The following is a 19,754-nucleotide window of genomic DNA, read 5'->3' on the forward strand; positions in this document are numbered from 1 at the left end:
TGTGTGTGTGTGTGTGTGTGTTCAGGGGGAAAGGGAGAGAGAAAGAGAGACAGAGATCATAGGAGTCCCAGGTTCTCTATTGCTAAAATAGAACATCAGATGGGAAGACCTCCAAAATCCCTCCTGCTCTAAAATTCTATAAAATGTTGGCACGTATGCCCATTAATTTGACGTTAACATCCACAGATAATTGGGGGTGTATGCCAGAATTTCACCTGCTGGTAATATAGTGGAAAGTTAAGCTTGATGGTTTAAGAGCTGTACTTTAAGAGTTTGGTTTGGCTTCTCTCTCTGTAGTAGTGTGACTGCACTTAGCACTTACAAATCCATTCTATAAAGCAAGTAGATGACTGAACTTCACTCTCTTGGCTTTCTCAGTTGTTCAGAAACTGAGCTGCATTTCCTGGCTCTCAAACTTCATAAACTCATCAGATTTTGCTGCAGAGAAATGTCACTAAAATAACAGTCCACAGTGGAAAACACTAGCACCATTCAGAGTGAAATGCTGAAACAGGAACTGATATTTTTAAACTGTGAATTGGAGGCATTTTTCTGTACTGTACACATATATACATTTAGATAGATGTGTATGGTACAAGTTTATTTTTCTTAGGCAGTTGTCCTTTAATTGTCTCCTAAAAGTGGCTTTATCCTTGTTGTAGAGCTACACTCTGTCCTTGCTCCCTTTGCCTCAGAGTGTAGTAACCAGTTCCAAACTGCTTTCCCCCCAAGGAGTTGTTGGAAGGTCCAAAATGTCCTCGTTAGAAAACTTGCGCTGAACCACACAAATCTTGCCATTGTGGACAGTGCACGCGTGTGGGACTATTACTTCATGCACAATGACATGAGACCAGAAAACATGCGAGCAGGAAGCCAAACCCAAGAGAGGGCTGGGGAGTGTCCAGCTTTCCGCGAAGCTCAGAAACGAAGAAAACGCAGAAATATTCTGAACTCAGGTGTCTGGGGGATTGCACCGCTGCACCCTATCCACCCTTCAAACACTGCGTAGGGGAGCTGAGTGGCTCAGGGCACCCCCAGGCTGGCAGAAATCATTATGCCAGCAAACCCCAAAAGACTATGACTTTACAGCACTTGCTTAGGATGCCAAGTCTTTAAACTAAAAGTGGAATGGCCAGCACCATATATGGAAGCTCGGTATAGTCTTCATGCTTTCAATTGTACGAACGGGAATTCCCCAAGTGTATCTTGTTCCTTTAAATAAGAACATTTCCCATGATGCAAACTCATTTATTCTAAAGTATATATTCGGTGATTATTTTATTCAACTGTGATAGGAACAGTTCCTTTCTGGGACTCCAATTATTTTTTTCTTTTTTTTTTTTTTCCTGGAGGAGGCATTTTAGAAAAAAATCTAGAAACCCTTTTCATCATTTGAAAAGCCAAAGTTAATTTCTGAAGTTTGGGGAATTTTGAAGTGAGCCACCAGGAACTGGATGGAATTCAGATTATAACTTATAAGCAAATACTATTTGTTTGTCTTCCCCTTTTATCCAAATACTAACTTTGTGATGAGTGGTGAAACTCTGTATTTACAGGTAGACAGAGGTTCTTAAATCTTTTAAAATGTGGTGATAGAGTTTACCTATCAGAAAGAAATATTATACGATACTTCGAGCCTAGCCATGAAGTCTGGAGCTAAGCCCCTTTCGTAATAAATGGTATTTGCTCTGCTGTGCTTAGGTGGGGTAAGAACTCTGAACCCCAGGAAATCCGATAGAAGCTTAGCCACAGAAGATTAAGAGCTAAGCGGAGATAGGGCGAAAGGGTATACGAAAACTAAGGTTATCAAGTAATCAGACCTCAAAGATTTCAAAAGTTACAGCTTCCTGTCTACTAATCAGATTTTTGTCTATTCATTCTAAATGTTAAAATTCTTCCACTTGTCATCTTTTAAAAATTCGCAAATGGTACCCACCTCTCCTTTCCAATTTTGCACCACTCAAGCACATGGGAAAAACTTCCTGCTCACACGAAGAAGAAGGAAATGTTTGTAGGCTAAGTAATGGTTAAGAAACCATTTCTTTTGTTTTAGTCTTAGAAATCATCTCTTTCAGTCTCTCAGTGAGTTCCTCAATTCAAGGAAGGTGAAACAGCCCCGTTAAGGAAAGGGCTGCTTCTTGATGAATAAATATTCCTTTTTTATGAATAAGTATTCTATTAGCCCACAGAGTTTTTTCCTAGTCTCTGCTTTCTAAAGGCTCAGAGGAAGTAAAAATTACTCTCTTTTGAGGGTATACATAGCTATTGGCAAGACTGCCCTAGACATGGTCTTCCTGCTGAAAAGTTAATGGGAAAGTAATCGACTCAACAGCAGGAATAAAAGGCAAAAGCTCAGAGCTCAATGAGTTCAGATATTGACATTTCTTGGGGGCATTGAACATCATAGGGAGAGTCCAGACTCTGTTGCTCTTTAAAATTTCCACAAAAAATCTGGCAATTTTACTTTTTTTTTTTTATAAACTGCTTTTGATTCTTACTCAGTGTTGCAATCTAACCTCTTACTGACATCTCAACACAACATTACCCCAACGAACTCAATTTTCTTCTGTTACTTGTACCTCCTCTTGCTTTATGGTTTTCCATGACAGCTACCCAGTTGCCCAAGCCCCAAACTGATATTCTAGACATTTCCTTTTTCTTCATTCGGTCCCCAAGATGAGAATGTTCCACCTTCTAAATATGTCTGGATCGGTGCCTTATCGTCCACTTACACTGCACAGGACCTCAGCATGTCTCACTTGTACAGGACAATCCTCTTTTCACTGGTCTGCTAGTTTACAGTGTTGCCACCCTCAGGCCTATGACATACTGGATGCGACGTGATCTAGATAAAATATCCCTAAAACATCGATCACGTCTACTCTCCATCTTCTCAGCCCCATTCAAAGTTTCCCCTTGTCTCCCCACTGAGTAAAGAGCGGCCCTGAAAGTGCCTGGCTGAGTTGAGGAGTTTGTGCTACCACGCTCCCATCATTGAGACGGGTCTGCTACAATCAAATGAACAACATGATCTATTGAACCAATGTCTTAATGATGTCGTTGACTCACATTGCAGACCAAGCTTTTCATGTTGATGTGAACTTATAAAACAAACGTTTTGTGGATCACGAGCTGGTCCATGCATGAGTGTGAGTTCCACGAGAGTAACAGGTCCAAACACCTCCGCATGAAGCATCAGAATACCCAAGATTGGGCCCCGGACTAAATCTCCAGTCCCCCTAGATTCAACACCTCTAGCACCAATTGAAACCAGTTCCTGTCCCCAGGCTTTCTCACACCTGCTCCCCAAAGCTCTTCCCTTCCTTCCACACTCCTACCGATCCTTTAAAAGGCACACAATCAACATCACCTTTGTAAGAGCTCCTTTGACTTTCACCAGGAGAGATAATCCCCTTTGGGCTCAATTCTGTCACTTAATTTTGAACACACTTCTATTTTTGCAGGTATTATACTGTTAAGGAAATTATCTGTTGTTTTGGTCTGTCTCCTCAGACTATGAACTCTTCCAGGGCAGGATATTAATCTTACTCACCTTTGAATAACTAGTGTTTAGTATAGCATGCAATACGTAGTAAGTAGATGCTCAATAAATGAAGGAATTGAATCAAAGATGGAAAAATCCTAACACTGACTGAAACTCTGCTGTGTTTCAGACATTGTGCTACTTATTTTACACATATTCTTTCCTTTTCGTCCTTTCAACAATCCTCTCCTTGGGGTAAACAGTGTTAGTTTTATTTTATAGATGTGAAATCTGAGGCTAAAAATCTTAAAAGATCTTGCTGCTGGTCATATAACCAGGTGATGGCAAAAACAAGCCTCAAATCCGATCCCATCAGAGTGTGCGTTCTTTCTACTATGGCTGAGTATGCCTTTGAGGCTAACTTTGAGATTATGTGGCTGACCTTGGTAATTAAATTAGCTAGAGGATAGAAGTTAGTGTTGACAGATCACTTTTAAATTTAGGGGTAAAAGCAACTAGAATCCAGTCATTTTCAACTTGCGTTATGCCTTAGAATTTCTTGGAAGCCACAGAGAATTCTAAGTGGAAATGTCATTTAAACAACTCTTAAACATAGAAATAACTTTATTATGTTTCCCATGTTTGTTGGATAAGTAATGAATAAATTGCTCTATTGCATTCTGAAATTATATAGGAAATCTTTCCACTTGGCCCATTTTGGATATTATACTACCACGTAAAACACTGAGCATTAGATAGATACAGCAAATGGAAGAGTTCAGGATAGTTAAATAAATACACACCTATTATATACACAAGTTATATGTGGTTTGCACATCTGAGAAAGACAATGAAGTTCAGTGGATTAATTATAGCATTTATGCCATTAAAAGTGAGAGGTCTTGCTTTTCTACATTACTACCAAATTATATTTCTTAGTTTCCTTACCTGAAATAAGGGCGGTAAATTTGTATATCTCAAAAGTTCACAAGTTATAATTGTGGCTTTATAAATGCAAATTGTACAACTACTCAAAACAGAACTCTACTTTCTTGGCTTGTTCAATTAGCAAATCATACTTTCTAAGTGTGCACAAATCATCTGTTTCTCAGTACGATTCTGGAGTTTTAAATCCCCCTTTTATTAAAAGGCAATTTCTCAAAGCAACCAGCATCATCCCTGAGAAAAATACTCGGTTTGATTCAGCATTCTTTACAGAAACCTAGTTTAATAACAGAGCTTGGGGTTTTGCAAGTCCATGCTCCTGTAATATTTACATCCTTGAGCTATGCAGTGAAAAACTTCACAACTCACAATTCCACTATAGTTACAGGGTTTTACAGAGTTCCCACAAGCCGGTGCAAGTTTCAAGCCTACACTGGAAAGATGGCATTTACTTCACAGTGTGCAAAGAAACTTCCAACAGTTATATTTGTCCGAAATTGTAAACACGAAAGCAGAGAAACTGAAAAATCAAAGTTGCTGCGTGGTTTCCCGTTCCTGACAAGCCAGGTGCTCTCTGGGTGAGGAGGTGTGTGCAGAAGTGTAGCCAGGGCTCAGGGAAAGTGGCCGACTGCAGCACCTCACCTGGGTGCCAATTTGTTACAGTAAATTAGCACCAGAAGCCACTTACCTCTCCTATTATATTTAGGAGGGACACAATCGGGTGGAGAACTTTTTGGCCAGAAACATACTTTCCATCATTTAAGAATCAGACTGAGGGAAACGACTCGAGTGAATAAATATCATGGCATGGACTAAGGCAGCAAGAAAAGTTTGTTTCTTTCCTCTTTAAAGAAAAATCGGAGCATCATACTTACAAGAGCCGCCTTCAGAGTCTTCTCTAGAGGACAAGCTCAGGGCGCTGGGAGCCCGCGGAGGCGCAGAGATAAGGTGGCAGCGGGACCTCCCTCCTCCCGAAGGCGAGAGTCATTGTTTCTTATCTCCCCTGACCTCCCCGGCGAAGGAGCCAGGAAGGCCTGGCCTCTGACCCTCGGCGCCCTCCCTCCTGGCCTCCTGGCCTCCGGGCCTCCGCCTGGGGTTTCCTATTTGCCGCTACAGCCGCTGGGCCCGACACCGGCCCGAAGCTTCATTAGGGACTGTCTGCCAAGTGCTTGCAAGATGAAGAGGGTTATATAAGCCCGCGGATTATCATCATCACACACCCCCATAGAATCAAGGCTGCCAGACAAACAAAAGGCAGTTCCAAGAAGAGGAGGAGCAGAAGCAGAAGTTACACTGGGGGTGAATTTCGGGACACTGCTGAACTGACTGGAAAAAGAAGGCAACTCAATATGTGCATGCAAACCTCGGCAAACAAACAGGGAGTTGCAGCTGGCCGGCCGGCGACGGGGGAGGGCTCCTGGGGAGAGGGAGGGACGATGGGCAGCAGGGGGTGGGAGGGAGGGCAGTCCGGGTTTCCAGGCGTGCGGTTCCGCCATCCCCCCTGCCCCGCCCCCCCGGCCCCCCGCCCCCCAACACCCGGCACAGTAGCTGCCTGCGGCAGGATGGAGTGGAGAGGAAGATGTGGTATTTGGAAAGGCAGGCGTTCCAGAGACCAAGTGCTTAGTAAACACTGATGTTCCTTAGAGTCAGACCAGGTACTTCTGCCGCTTCTCTTTATTCCTGGTCTCTTGTTTTCCTAATGATGGTTTGTAGGGAGTTCCCGGGGCCAGGGCCAACCCTCTGTTTTAAACCTCTATCGGTCTCTGCTCTTTTCTCTGTGGGAGCAGGAAACCGAGGCGGAGAGTTCTTTACACCAGACCTTGGGGCACCTCTGCTCCCCACCCTCCTCAATTTTGGACCTCGTGTTTTCTTTAGATTATTATTATCCTGCCCTTTTCCCGGCACTGCTCCCCAACAAGTAAGGAACTTCCCATCCAGGCGTTCAAAGCTTCCATCAGTAGTCTCCACGCTACCCCTCTGCCTCTCACCTACCCCAGCACATTCAAATATGAGTCACGCTCTAAAATGGCCCTGTAAGTCCTTCACTTGGCCCACCGTTAGGTATTCACACCCCCTGCTCAGCCTGGGTTGTCGTCAATCCCATTTCCTTTCAAGTTTAGTTCACATCCCATTTTTCCCACAAAAGCCTTTCCCAGTGTCCTCTCTTTTCTCCTGGTCGACTCTGCTTTTCTGTTGTAATTCCTCCTGTGTTGCCTGGCTTCCTAGGTTTGGGGACGTGAGTGGTTCTCCAGGGTGGCCTAGGACAGGGGCCTGCCTAAAGCAGGTGCTTAATGTGTGTTTACTGGATTTAACTGACAACTGACCTGACCTTCCCTGGGCCACCGGTGTTGGCGTAAAAGGGACCCTAGGTAATCTCCAGGGGCTCAGGTGAGAGCCGCCACTGTGATGTTGGAGGTGTGAAATAGGCTTATGGGGATTTGTGATATCCTTTCCTTTTGGGTGTGTTTGGAAATTGTCATAAGTTATAAAAAAGTAAACTTTATAAAACGTGGTGAGGAGCCATTAAACTTTGAGTCAGCTTCTTTTAGGGCGCAAGTCCATGATGGTAACCGCTTAAGAGGTGGTTACTTAACAGAACGCCAGGAAGATTCCCAAAAGGTGAGGTTTTCAGAAATCACAGACTTTTGGGATGCACGTTCTCAGGGGGAACTCCTCCACTATGGAAAGAATGCAGGCTCTCACAACAGCAGCTCGACAAATGAACAACAGCTTCTCTGCTGAATTGTTGTATGATACGGCGTGAAATATGGAACATGAGCCACCAGGTACTGAATTTCTTGTGGCTTAGTATTAAAGCGATCTCACTGACATGTCCCCTGTCATTCTTTGGTGAAAGCAACGTGCTTTAAATTCCATCAGTGGTGCTTAGATCAACCATGGTGTCATTTAAGAGACTTGGGGTGTGTCTACACAGTGCATGCTCTCCAAGGCATACAGAATGTTCAGTGAATTAGAAGAATTTTCCCGCCTCCACTAATTTGGAACAATAAAAACCAATTCAGGTTCTAAAGAGGAATTTTAGCCTCATGTTCCTGAGGTTTTGACTTCAGAAATGACAGAGGTCTCATTGCAGTTTAGTAGTTCAAGTATAGGATCTTCCCTCATTCAGTTCTGTTCCAGTTGGAGACATAATCTTTATTATAGTTATTATTTATGAGTCCCCACAGGGTTTCGGTCACTGGCTAGATGCGTTACATGCATTCTTAACCTAGCAATTGTCCTACAAGAGCTATTTTCATCATCACTTTACAGATGGGGAAACTGGTCATACAGCTTAGGAAGTGACAGAACTAGAATTTGAACCAAAATTTGTTTGACTCCATAGTCTATGATTTTTTTCCCCATTCTGCTAAAAGCTTGAAGGAACCTTAGATAGTAGCTCATCTGCTGGTTTTCAAACAGGGTTCCAAGGAGCCCTAGTCTTTCAAGGAAGTGTTTCAGGAATCTTGGGAAGACGTAGGGGAATAGAGAAGGAGCAAATGTGAGGGGGAAGCCAGCTCAACTGGGCTTGGGCTCTATTTATTGGATTTAAACAAGGAAGCTTCATTTCTATATGTTTTATAAAGTGACTTTAGATTTTGTTTGAAACAAAGGTTTTGTTACTAAAAAAAAAAACGTATTTAAATACTCTTGATCTAATCTAACTTCCTCATTAAAAAGGCACAGAACTTGGGGTCCGGAGTGATTAAATGCCTTGCCCAAGATTTTATAACAGGCCCAGCATTAACTTCACATGTCCAAGCTCTGCCTGAATCTGTTGGCCTCTCCATGTCCTTTCTCCCCACTTGTTAAATCACAGGCAAAGTGAGAAATAATCTGACCCGATTGTGTTTCCTGACAGTATTATTCTTGAAAAATGGAAAGCAGAAATACCTTCACTTTGGCAAGCGAAACCATTTTTTGGCCTTTGGCTGTAAGTCTGAAGTTGGTCAACCTTCACCTCATGACAAATTAAAATCAAGTGAAGAGTTAAATATGTAATTTGTCTAGATGATTTAGGACTCTCTTTCTCTTTTCATTCAAATCAAGGCGAGTAGCAAAGGATACTTCTGCATGAATCATCTAGCTAATTACATAGCCTTGGTCTGTGAGTACTCTTGCTACAAAACTGCTTACACTTCCATGTTTATCAATCCCGTCAAAAGCGACTCTTCACAGACAAAATAGGTGTGGCAAAGATGTTACTCTTGGACGGTTCAGGTATAGCCAAGGAACGCATGTGAGCTGATATAACTTACATGGATGACTGGCTTGTAAAGCCTAAGCTTTCAGGCGTTGCCTTGACATCTTTACACCTCACAGGGCCCCAAAGGCCTGTGACTTCCTCTACTTTTACTTGATTTCCACCCCTCTCCCCAAATGGGAAAGGCTCCCTACCTGGCTAATTCCTCTACAACTGGATCAGCTACACTCCACCTGGTCCTCAACCTAATAGGTTTCACTTCCCTGCCAGCCCACACAGTCATTGAAACAAGCCAATTGCTCCTCTCCTGGGAAACCAGGGTATACCTCACCCTCTGGTTACTACTACAAAGCCTGGCACCCCCAGAGCCTCTCCTGGTCCACTCTGTTCCTGAATTCAACATCTGTGTGGCCCTACGTGGCACGTAGTATGTATGTGACCAACAGACTGCTACTGGTCCTATGTGTCCAGTGTCGGATGTCCTGTGTTTGGTCCTTCCAGAACCCCCAGGCAATGAGGAGGTGATGAGAGTTGAACAAAACAATAACCAGACATTAATACTAATACTAACTGTCATTTTCAGAGAACTAGTGCCAAACATCACATCCTTTGGAGTTTTGCTAAGTGTCAGGCTATTTGCAAATAGAAACGAATTTTAACTGAAGTGATGTCTGCCAGAACTGATCTTTATTAATTTCAGGGCTCCTGAGCTTTCCCATCTGCTCTTTTTAATTTTTATCATTCTCACCTGGAGGTTTTGCTCTCTTTCCTGAGATGGTTCAACCTTAGTCCTGCCTGAAGACAAAGGACTGAAAAGCTGACCCCTCCAATCCTGTCATTTAAATCTTCACACTAACTGCATTCTTTCAGTTAAAGGTGGCAGAAAGAGTTTTTTCTCATCTCCACAGACAAAAGATTATAATAAACAGCTCTAATTTTTCCGTTGGAAATACCCAATATTAATATATTTTCAAATTATCAGCTGTAGAAACAAAGCTTTAGACGTAATGTCTTTTCTTATTCATGAGATTTAGAACAGGAAGGTCATGTTTGTATTAGATTCTGGTTTGAAATTAATCTTTTTTCCGCAGCATTTCTATAGAATCCAGGCACTTCATTATTTAGTCATTTCCAAATATGAAATGCTTGTCATTCTCGAACAACGATCTAATCTTCCCTTAATGGGTGGAGAAACTAAGTTGTGGAACTTGCAAATCACTGCCAGAAAGTGCATCACCCAACAGGTTGTGGCTACCCATTGAATTGCTTTTCTCCACATATTCGACGGCAGAAAATGGTAAATTCTTTCATAATCTGCTCGTATGGCATCCCCCACCCCTTAGAAACTATGAATTACACCCTCGTTTGCATTCTGCCTCATGAGAGAAACTTCACGGAGTAAATAAATACATTCACAGCCCACAACCAGCCTCGACACTGAGGCTGTGCCATTGTCACCTCCCCTCTTTTTGGACTGTGCCTCCTACAGATCAAAATATATTCTTAGTTCAGCTGAGCAAGGGTTCATTTAAACCACATCTGTTGCTCATCAAACATCTATTTTAGGAGTGGGGAATTCTTTTTCAGAGATAGATTCTGTCTGGAAGCTCTATGGCGGCAAATAATCCTTATTAAATTTCACAACATTTTACCAACATATACCCGGTACTCGCTTTCATGTGATTATAGGATCCAAGCAAAACCCTGCACCCCCACTTCAAAGGATTCTTCACTTGACTAATTCTAAAGAGTAAATTGATTTTCTCATCATTTGTTGTGTTTGACAATAGAAAGGCTGACACAGCAACATTGCTAAAATGACAGCTCTTTTCTATTCAAGGGGAAGGAATTTGTGTTAATATTCTTAATGACTGGCATCTTTATGAGAAATGTGAAAGCATTTATCCTTAGCAATAACCTGACTGGGATTCAAAAGTATAATACTTGGTGCTCAGAACGGAAGTCATCTGTCAGGAAAAATTATTGAGACTGATGCAAATTAACTGAAAAAAGGGCCTTCCTAATTATGGTGTGTACAGTCAAGTTTGTTAAAATCAGTTTGAAGTGAGGAAGAATTTGGAAAGGATCTTTCAAGAAGTGACCTGACATTCTGTTGGAGGAGAAGACAACACATTTACTTGATAAATTCCTTTCACATTTCCTAAGAATTTCTGGAAATGATTTAAGAAGCAAGGACATGTCAATTGAGGGAAAACATTAAGTAAGCGCGTTATGTCTGGCTTACTTGGAACAATGGAATAATGCCTTACGGAAAATTCTGGGCCGCACGTTCGTTGTAATGCCCTGGATTCTAAATAAGCAGTAATGTTTCCATAGGGGGTTGTTTCACCCTCTCAGGGCTGGCTTGGGCATGAGCCCACGGGACAAGTCTAGGAGAGAAAAGCACTTAGGCCTTCATGAGCACTGCAAAACCCCAGTCTGGCTTCTGTCGCAGTTCCATTCTTAATAGGCGCCGTGTTGCATACCCGTTAACAAGTTTTTATGGGAATCTCAGTCTTCTCTTGTTCACCAGCTTCACGGCACACCTTCGTTTAGCTCTTTACCCAAAAGCCTAGTAAATGGTGAGAAGCACGTTACCAGCGTTGGAAATTAATTAGTCTGGGAAAAAAGGTGTGAACTGCAGGAAAATGTGAACGGTGTAATTAATGACTGGGTTTTACTGGTTAGTCTTTACAGAGAACCTTCTTTTGAGAGATGGCATTGGTTTTTGGAGACAAGCTGAGTTGGGTGCAAATCCTAGCACCTTGGGTGTGTAATTGTTTTTAGCGTAGTGCTTTTACTTATAACTAGAACGACTAGTATAGGATTAACTAAGTCCGAAAGGGAAAAGCAGTGTCCGGCCTGTAGTGTCCTTCAGTTTCTCCTTCCTTTTTGAAAGTCTTTTAGGGCATTCATGTCCTAACCACTAGTTCAGGATTATTTGTCCTAAGTGCGTAAAAAACATATGCCGCTTTTCAGGGAGCGTTAACTGAGGGGTGACCCTGACATCAGTTGCCTAGGTTTCTGTGTTTAAATATGAATATTAAATGATATAAAAGAAAAACAACAGGGATCTCTTTAAAAAGATGGTGACTGATAATCATTAACAATAACTTGAATGTCAGTATTGTGAGTTCAGTCACCGGGACAGTTAACCAGGGAATCAGGTAAACGCAACTAGGTGGGGCTGGTGGTGTTGGAAATCCTAAGAAAGCGTTTGCTAGAAAATGGTGGGTCAGAGAGACATAGAAAAAATGAAGAGTGGGAACATCATCCCAGAAAATCCGTATGTGTCAAATCCAGTTTGTGCCCTCCAGCTTTTTGTGAGAACGTGGAGGAATAAATTGCAAATGAAAAAACAAGTAAGCCAGAGAGTGGGAGCTGAGGCAATGTGTAGGAGTGTAGACTGGGCAGAGGAGATGAAGAGAAAGCAGGACGTGTGGGGGACAGGGCAGAGCAGATTGCAGAGGGTGCACTGTCTGAGAAAAGGGCCCTGGACAGAGCAGATGCAGAGGTTGCATTGTTTGAGAGAAGGGTCCTGGACACAGCGGATGCAGATGTTGCTCTGTCTGAGAAAAGCACCCTGGACACAGTGGATGCAGAGGTTGCACTGTCAAGAGAAGGGCCCTGAGCACAGCAGATGCAGAGGTAGCACTGTCTGAGAAAAGCACCCTGGACACAGCAGATGCAGAGGTAGCACTGTCTGAGAAAAGCACCCTGGACACAGCGGATGCAGAGGTAGCACTGTCTGAGAAAAACACCCTGGCCACAACGGATGCAGAGGTAGCACTGTCTGAGAAGAGCACCCTGGCCACAACGGATGCAGAGGTAGCACTGTCTGAGAAAAGCACCCTGGCCACAGCGGATGCAGAGGTGGCACTGTCTGAGAAAAGCACCCTGGACACAGCGGACGCAGAGGTAGCACTGTCTGAGAAAAGCACCCTGGCCACAGCGGATGCAGAGGTTGCACTGTCTGAGAAAAGCACCCTGGACACAGCGGATGCAGAGGTAGCACTGTCTGAGAAAAGCACCCTGGACACAGTGGATGCAGAGGTTGCACTGTCGAGAGAAGGGCCCTGAGCACAGCAGATGCAGAGGTAGTACTGTCTGAGAAAAGCACCCTGGACACAGCAGATGCAGAGGTAGCACTGTCTGAGAAAAGCACCCTGGACACAGCGGATGCAGAGGTAGCACTGTCTGAGAAAAGCACCCTGGACACAGCGGATGCAGAGGTAGCACTGTCTGAGAAAAGCACCCTGGACACAGCGGATGCAGAGGTGGCACTGTCTGAGAAAAGCACCCTGGACACAGTGGATGCAGAGGTTGCACTGTCGAGAGAAGGGCCCTGAGCACAGCAGATGCAGAGGTAGCACTGTCTGAGAAAAGCACCCTGGACACAGCGGATGCAGAGGTAGCACTGTCTGAGAAAAGCAACCTGGCCACAGCGGATGCAGAGGTTGCACTGTCAAGAGGAGGGCCTAGGACTCAGCGGACTGCAGAGGTTGCACTGTCTGAGAGAAAAGCCCTGGACACAGCAGACTGCAGAGGTTGCCCTGTCTGGGAGACACTGCTAGAGGATATGCTCAGACTAAGACAGGAAGAAGCCTCTTTCTGCAGAATCTGCAACTACCTATGTCTGGGGCTGGCAGGTGCATTAGTAAGAAGAACCAGAGGCTAAGAGCCTGAGCCTGAGGCAAGGGTGACGGACAGCAAAGAAGGTGATAACGGGTGATGCCTGACAGGAATTGCTTTAATGCTTTAAACTGGTGCCAAGCTGAGTAACCTGAGACCCGATGTGCGATTGACTTCCGTGAATGCAGTTTTTACCCTAAAATTCCCTTACTCTGCAGTAAGGTTATGCTGTGCACTTAAGGTGTCTGTACTGTGCTGGAATGTACGGGGCAGAACAGAGGCGGTATTTCTAAAGGAGGAAGGAGGTAGTGAATGCGGTTCTCTCAGCTCACCCAACCATTCCTGTCTGCAAACTGTACAAAAATGAGTATCATCAGGAACTCTGGAGTGGGAAGAAACCACAAAAGGGACGCTGACAGCTTGCATTGGAGAGAGAGGTGGGAAAGTGTACCCGTGAATCCTGGCACTTATCTTGACCTCACGTCTTCCCTGACTGGTCCCATCCTGTTTCACTGCTCCAGCGGCACCTGTGAAAGCCAGCTGTGTTCACCTCTTTTTATCCTGAGCAGTTATGGCCAAGGGAAACATCATGAAGTCCAACCCGTGGTGGGACGGAGCATCGGTTTTGTCATGTAGACAAGACATTACAATCTCACAGAGATTGTCCCGTCAAAAGCCACATGTGTCAGATTATCGACAAAACAATTCAACTTTCCAAGGGATGGCTTAAAAATAAAAATTAAAAAAAATTTAAATGCATGAAATTTGTTTTATTATTTTTTTTCCTGGTTCTGAAACTGTGTGCTATGCTGTAAAGCTAAGGTTTGGAGAACTGAACCAACTTCATTTTTAGGTCTTGTGTTTAAGTATTTAGATCATCACATCTTAAAAACTTTTTAAGAGAGAACTCCAAACACCATTCATTCGTTTGCCAGACATTTACTGAAGGCTTAATGTGTTGATGCAAATAAGATGTGGCACCTGCTTTTCATACATATGCTTTTCCATGCAAACTCTGTTCCTGGAAAGGATTCTGTCCATTGCAGAATTTAAAAATCACTGAATACATGGGCAAGAAATTGGTTAAAGTATTGGCTGAGTTTAAAGGACAAAAGGGAAAATGTGGACTATGGACTATTGAAATAATGGTACCAAATAATGGTATTGAAATAAGGGGTTTTGGGGTTCCAGGTCCTGCCTTGACTGACTGACCCATCACTGGTCCATCTCATCAGTCCAGTAAGTCAAGCTCTCAGACTTCTGTCCTTGTTTGTATGATGGTGACCACGTGAATTCCATAGAGATGTCGGAAAAATTAAATTAGATAATGCTTGTAAAGCACTTGTACATGGCAGCTAGGTACTTAATAAATCTTGGCTGTTAAAGATAATATTAGTAAATAAAACATCGGCAGCTTTCACAGTCATTTTGTTCTTGTTCTTCAAGAGAACGTTATTTTTTTCTATTGCTAAATACAACATAAATCCCATAAGTTTTAGATATGGTCATTAGGGTATGAAAAGACATTGGAAAGTCAAGAGGATATGTTGGAAAGTGTGCTGGTGCTGGAATTTTAGGACTTGAATATCTGTCTGCAGAATATGGTTCTGCCATTTGGTAGTTATGAACAATGATACATGTGATCTTCACAGCCTGTTTTTTAATCTGTAGTGTGGGTTCAATAATAACGCCTGTGCTATCTACTTCATTTAAAGCATTCTGAGGCTTAAATAAAATAGGGTTGTAAAAACGATTTGCAATAGGTAATATGTTATATAAATAAAAGTTATAGTTAAACAATAATTGAGTTTTCCCTGGGCTATGGTACTGATTATTGATGATTGATTAGCAGAAGGTGTGATGTGGTTTATAAATACTTTAAAGTGCAAAGTACTTTTCAGTCTATACAGAAATGGATTACAGGTTTGGAGGAAATGTGGAGAAATAGAACACCTGCATTTTGGTTCTTCATTTTGCCTCTAATCAGCTCTATTAGCATATGCAAATTATTTAAACATCCCTGTATATCTGTATCTTTAAAAAAATTTTTGTATTTGAAAATAATTACAAAAAAAAATCCCCTGAGGTTTGGGGAGTTGAGCCTAACCTATAGAAAAGTTGCAGGAATAATAGAGAAAAAAACTTGTATACCATTTATTCAGATTCATTATGGCCTTGTACCCCTAAATATTTTTCAGTGTATATGACTTAAGAATGTCGCTGTTTCTTATCTTTTAAAAGGGGCACAAATACCTAGTTATGTGACATGTTCCACAGGACTCTCAAGGCCAGACGAAATGTTTGAAAAACACTTTGGAAAGTATACATTGTCATATAAGATTAAAGGAGGTGTATTTCATAAACTAGGAAAAGTCAAATTACGTAAAATTTCAGAGGACTTATAATACAAATTATAGTAGAGTACAAACTAAGAAAATCTGTTGTCTCTGTGCAAGATTATAGCTACTTAAGGGTCCCTGTGATGAGTGAGAAAAACAAGACAGATGCTCTCACACTATGTGTCATACTTTTTGAGTTATATTCTTCCTGCAAGGACTTGCGTCATTTTCTGTGCTGCTTTTTACTTTAACAGTTTGCCATTTTATGTGGTCTTTTGGGAGGGGATTTTGAGCATGTTTGAGTCATAGAAACTCAAGGGCAGTCGCTGCTGAATGGCAGAACAATAGAGCTGTAAGGAATTCAGTAAGAGCTCAGCTTTATTTCTTCTGGGCCTCCCTTTGCATAGTGAAAATGTCCTGCTTTATTTTCATCATAGACAACAACTGAGCTACATATAGGAAACAGGAAAGCATGTTTTACAAAGTGTTCAATACATAGGCTTACTTGAAAATTGTATGAACGAAGGGTTCATATGGACCAAAGAAGTAACTTTTCATAGAATCCCTTTTCAGCATTCACTGTAATAAAGTTTAGCTGTATGACAAACAGATAATAATTCTGCCACATTATCTTCACATTCTCAACAGAATCCTCTCCTTTCATCAGAAGATGTAATACTGGTAAACCTGATTTCTTTATAATTCTAACCAGATTTGCAATCACATTCTCCAGTGGATTGAAATACAACCAATAACTTAAAAACATAAATGAAAATCCTGTTTTTCCTGTGACATATTTATTTCATTGCTCCGACAATCATAAGGGCTTCATTTCGATACTCACAACAACAAAAAAGGAAATCTAAAACATGTTTTAAAAACAAAATGATTTTTTTCAAAAGGTCAAACCACACTTAATAGTCTAAATTTATCTTTTATTTTGAATTATTAAATTATGATTCTTTATAGTGCAAAATGAAAAATGTGAGTTAATGGCTAGGAAATACATTTATAATCCAATAATGATTGATTCTACTTCCTTTACAAATAAATCAGTTTTAACCATCAATTGTATAGATATATAATGGTATATACACTCTGTAATTTATTAAGTTGCGAAGAAGATTGATCTTATACTTCTCTTGGGAAAATTCCAGTACTTGAGGTATTTCAAATGTTTCTCAAGGAGGTGGCATTACTGAGGGAGATCTGAGCTGTTCTAACGTAAGAGGTTTCCCTAATATTGAGAAAATAGGATCTATCTTGAATCACTTGATGCATGGAGCAGTAAAGGGGAACAGAAGACATGAGTTCTGATGCTGATCACCCCATTCTGTAGCTCTTTAGACTTTAGCTTGGCCTCTCAGATTCAGTTTTCTGGCGTGCAGAAATGGCGTAGGAGTACACGTGAATATTATCGTCACCATTTGGGTAGCATTCGTGGGGCATGAGTTAAAAAAAGGCCTTTACAAAAAAGGTTATCTAAATAAAGCTACATACTTTCAGACCATCCAGAGAAACAGCGTTGGGGTATTTCTGTTAGGATGGATTTTCTGCAAGGAATCCATATGAACAATAAATGCTTTTTCAGACCTTTGTTCCAGTCCCAAGAATTCTCTTTATAACACTTGATTATTCATCCTAGCACTCAGCAAGCCAGTCCATGGTCACAAGGACAGCTGGGTTGATGCCTTCAGATTCTCAGTAGGTCTTAAAGTACAATTGACACATGAACTCCCTTCAGTCCTGCTAGAATTTCACTGACTTGTACAATTTTTTTTTTTTAATAAAGTCTAGTGTGTACAACTCTGTCTGGAAGAATGAGTTTTGTGATTTTAGGCAGGTCTCTAAACACCCCCAGGCCTCAGTTTCCTCAGATGTAAAATGAGGGATTTTACTCATGATCTCTAAGGCATACCTCTAACATTCTGTGTTTCTTTGTATCTTACATGCCTTTCCTGGAAAATCATTCCTAATTCTAAATTACTTAAGAAAACTATACGAAATAAGATCCAGTAGCTTTGTAATATTTTCCTCTTTCTTCTAAGTAATTTAAAGCCTCTCACTCACTGGCTAATTGTCCTACAAATGAGAATGCAACTCTTAGCCAAAGAATTTTTACAATCAAATCTCACTACCAGAAAAAAGAATAAGAAAAAGAAAGAAAAAAACAAAAAACCACTATGATTTACTATGGAGTTTACAAGGCATTTTAATTTTTGCTATGCTATAGATAGTGAATATATTCCTTCAGGTGGGATAGGTCCATGTAATTGGCACTATCTCTGAAGTTATGGTCTAGCCATAATTTTAAAGGTCTTTAAAAACAGAATTGTCACAATCTCCTCCGATCAGCTCTCAAGAGAAATCAATGGATAAAAGAATCCTGAGTGGCTGGTATGTGAGTGACATCCAGCTATACTATTTCACAACTGATCAAGAAAGATGGCAATTCTGCTTGGTCTATTGTCTTTTTGAATCTGATGGAGTCTAGCTGGCTCAAATTCAGCCCTGGACGGTGATGTGGATGGAAGATGGGAAAAAATTGAAGCCAGAGAACTGGCGTATGAGATAGTACCCTCCACATGGTCAAAAGAATTGACTGGTGTAGCCATGGATTTCCTGCTGGTTAGTTTCCTAAAATTTCTCAATGACTAAAATGCAATTTTCTATCCCAGTAGCCCTAAAAGATCTATGAACAATAGCAATAAATGCAAAATTATTGCTAATTAAGAGCTAAAATGATATGATAAGATTTTCACTGATAAGAGAACACCTATGAGAAGAAAATTATTGATGGTTGGAATAGTTAGCAAAAGTTCCATGGAGGTGATGAAAGTAATTTTTTTTTTTTTAAGGGTCAATGCAATTTGGACATTCAGAACCATAATGGGAGGGCAGTCCATCCCAGAAAACAGTATGAGCAAATGCTTAGTAGTAGAAGTGAATGATGTCAATTCAGGAGAGGCTGGACCAGCTTAGTGAAGAGCAGAAAGTGGTGACAGTGGAAAAGATGATGCAGGTTCTTAAATGCTGGTGTTTTATTTAGACTGGACACTGTAGACCATTGGGAGATGGCCGTTTTAGAGTAATGCAATGACAGGATGCAACAGTGCTCAGGAAGATAAGTTGAGCAGTGGTATGTATGAAAGAGATAAAGTATGAAGCTCCATTTAGAAGCATGAGGTGATGCAGAGCTGGACTTTCCCCGCACCATGCTTTTCCGTTTCAAGGGGGAATGTTTTATGTATTTAGGCTTGTCTTAAGGGAAGAGCAGAGTTTGCAAGTAATGGAGAATAGTGCGATCTAGATGGAGGGAAGGCAAAATAGAGACAAAGAGGTGGGGGGGTGGCATTGTCCCGAAAGAGTAACCACTTTGCTCAGCATCACACTACTAATAGGAGCCAAGTTCTTGAATCCAGGTTTCCAGTGTTTTTCCACGGTACCATCCTGCCTCTTTTTCCTAACTATAACGTGACTCTCATTATTTAGCAAATGTCATTTCCTTGCTAGTAACATGTTAAAGTATTATTTACCTGGCATGAAATATGATTTACCTGAAGCCAATGAGGCAGTCCAGTGGGTAGCTTAAGCTTCCAAAGGGCAGTGGCAGAAGCAATTGTAGGAACACCTCCAATTCCACTTCTGAGACAATCAGACTAGTGGTTGATCAGAATGGTAGATCAATGGATAGCTGTTTTGGGAACAAAATGGCTAATGAGAATAAGTTACTATACATGAAGCACAGAGCTTATTTTCTCTAGGTTTCTTTTTTGTTGTTCTTGTCCCTATGTTTGTGTCAAAAAAGGGACTCTGATAGAACATGTTTTGACTAAATTGATATTCTTTCTTTTCCTCTTTTTCTCCCCTCCACTTATTTACTTTTCATTCTTTTTTTTTTTTTTTTTTTTTTAACAAGGATCACGCTTCTCCAGTTCAAAAAGTACCTCTGAGATGGGTCTCGAAGCTGAACATGTAGGAGTAGAATCCTGAATTGAAAGCTGAAGTTCGATAATCTGAAATTGAGACGTTTAAGTATCAGCTCACGTCCCATACCCTAACCTCCACGTGGGCACATTAGCCCATTGACCTAAGTGGGTACCAGATGAAGAGATCTGATCTAGTACGTATTAAGCTGGACAGCTAAGCC

General features: G+C 41.5%; 1 protein-coding gene across 4 annotated transcripts in view; it reads right to left on the reverse strand.

Moving 5' to 3' along the window:
• Positions 1-19,295, reverse strand: part of SULF1 (sulfatase 1) — a 147,575-nt gene extending 128,280 nt beyond the window's left edge. For 2 of the 4 annotated variants that reach the window (XM_033126610.1, XM_033126612.1), the window contains exon 1: positions 19,162-19,295. The gene's annotated coding sequence lies outside the window, so the exon portion shown is untranslated. Of the gene's footprint in view, positions 1-5,304; positions 5,766-19,161 lie in introns of those variants that run through there. The other 2 variants (XM_033126609.1, XM_033126611.1) reach the window with 1 other exon arrangement.
• Between the last annotated feature and the right edge of the window lie 459 nt (positions 19,296-19,754).

The sequence above is a fragment of the Rhinolophus ferrumequinum genome, chromosome 14, assembly GCF_004115265.2.
Source record: "Rhinolophus ferrumequinum isolate MPI-CBG mRhiFer1 chromosome 14, mRhiFer1_v1.p, whole genome shotgun sequence".
Classification (NCBI taxonomy): Eukaryota; Metazoa; Chordata; class Mammalia; order Chiroptera; family Rhinolophidae; genus Rhinolophus; species Rhinolophus ferrumequinum.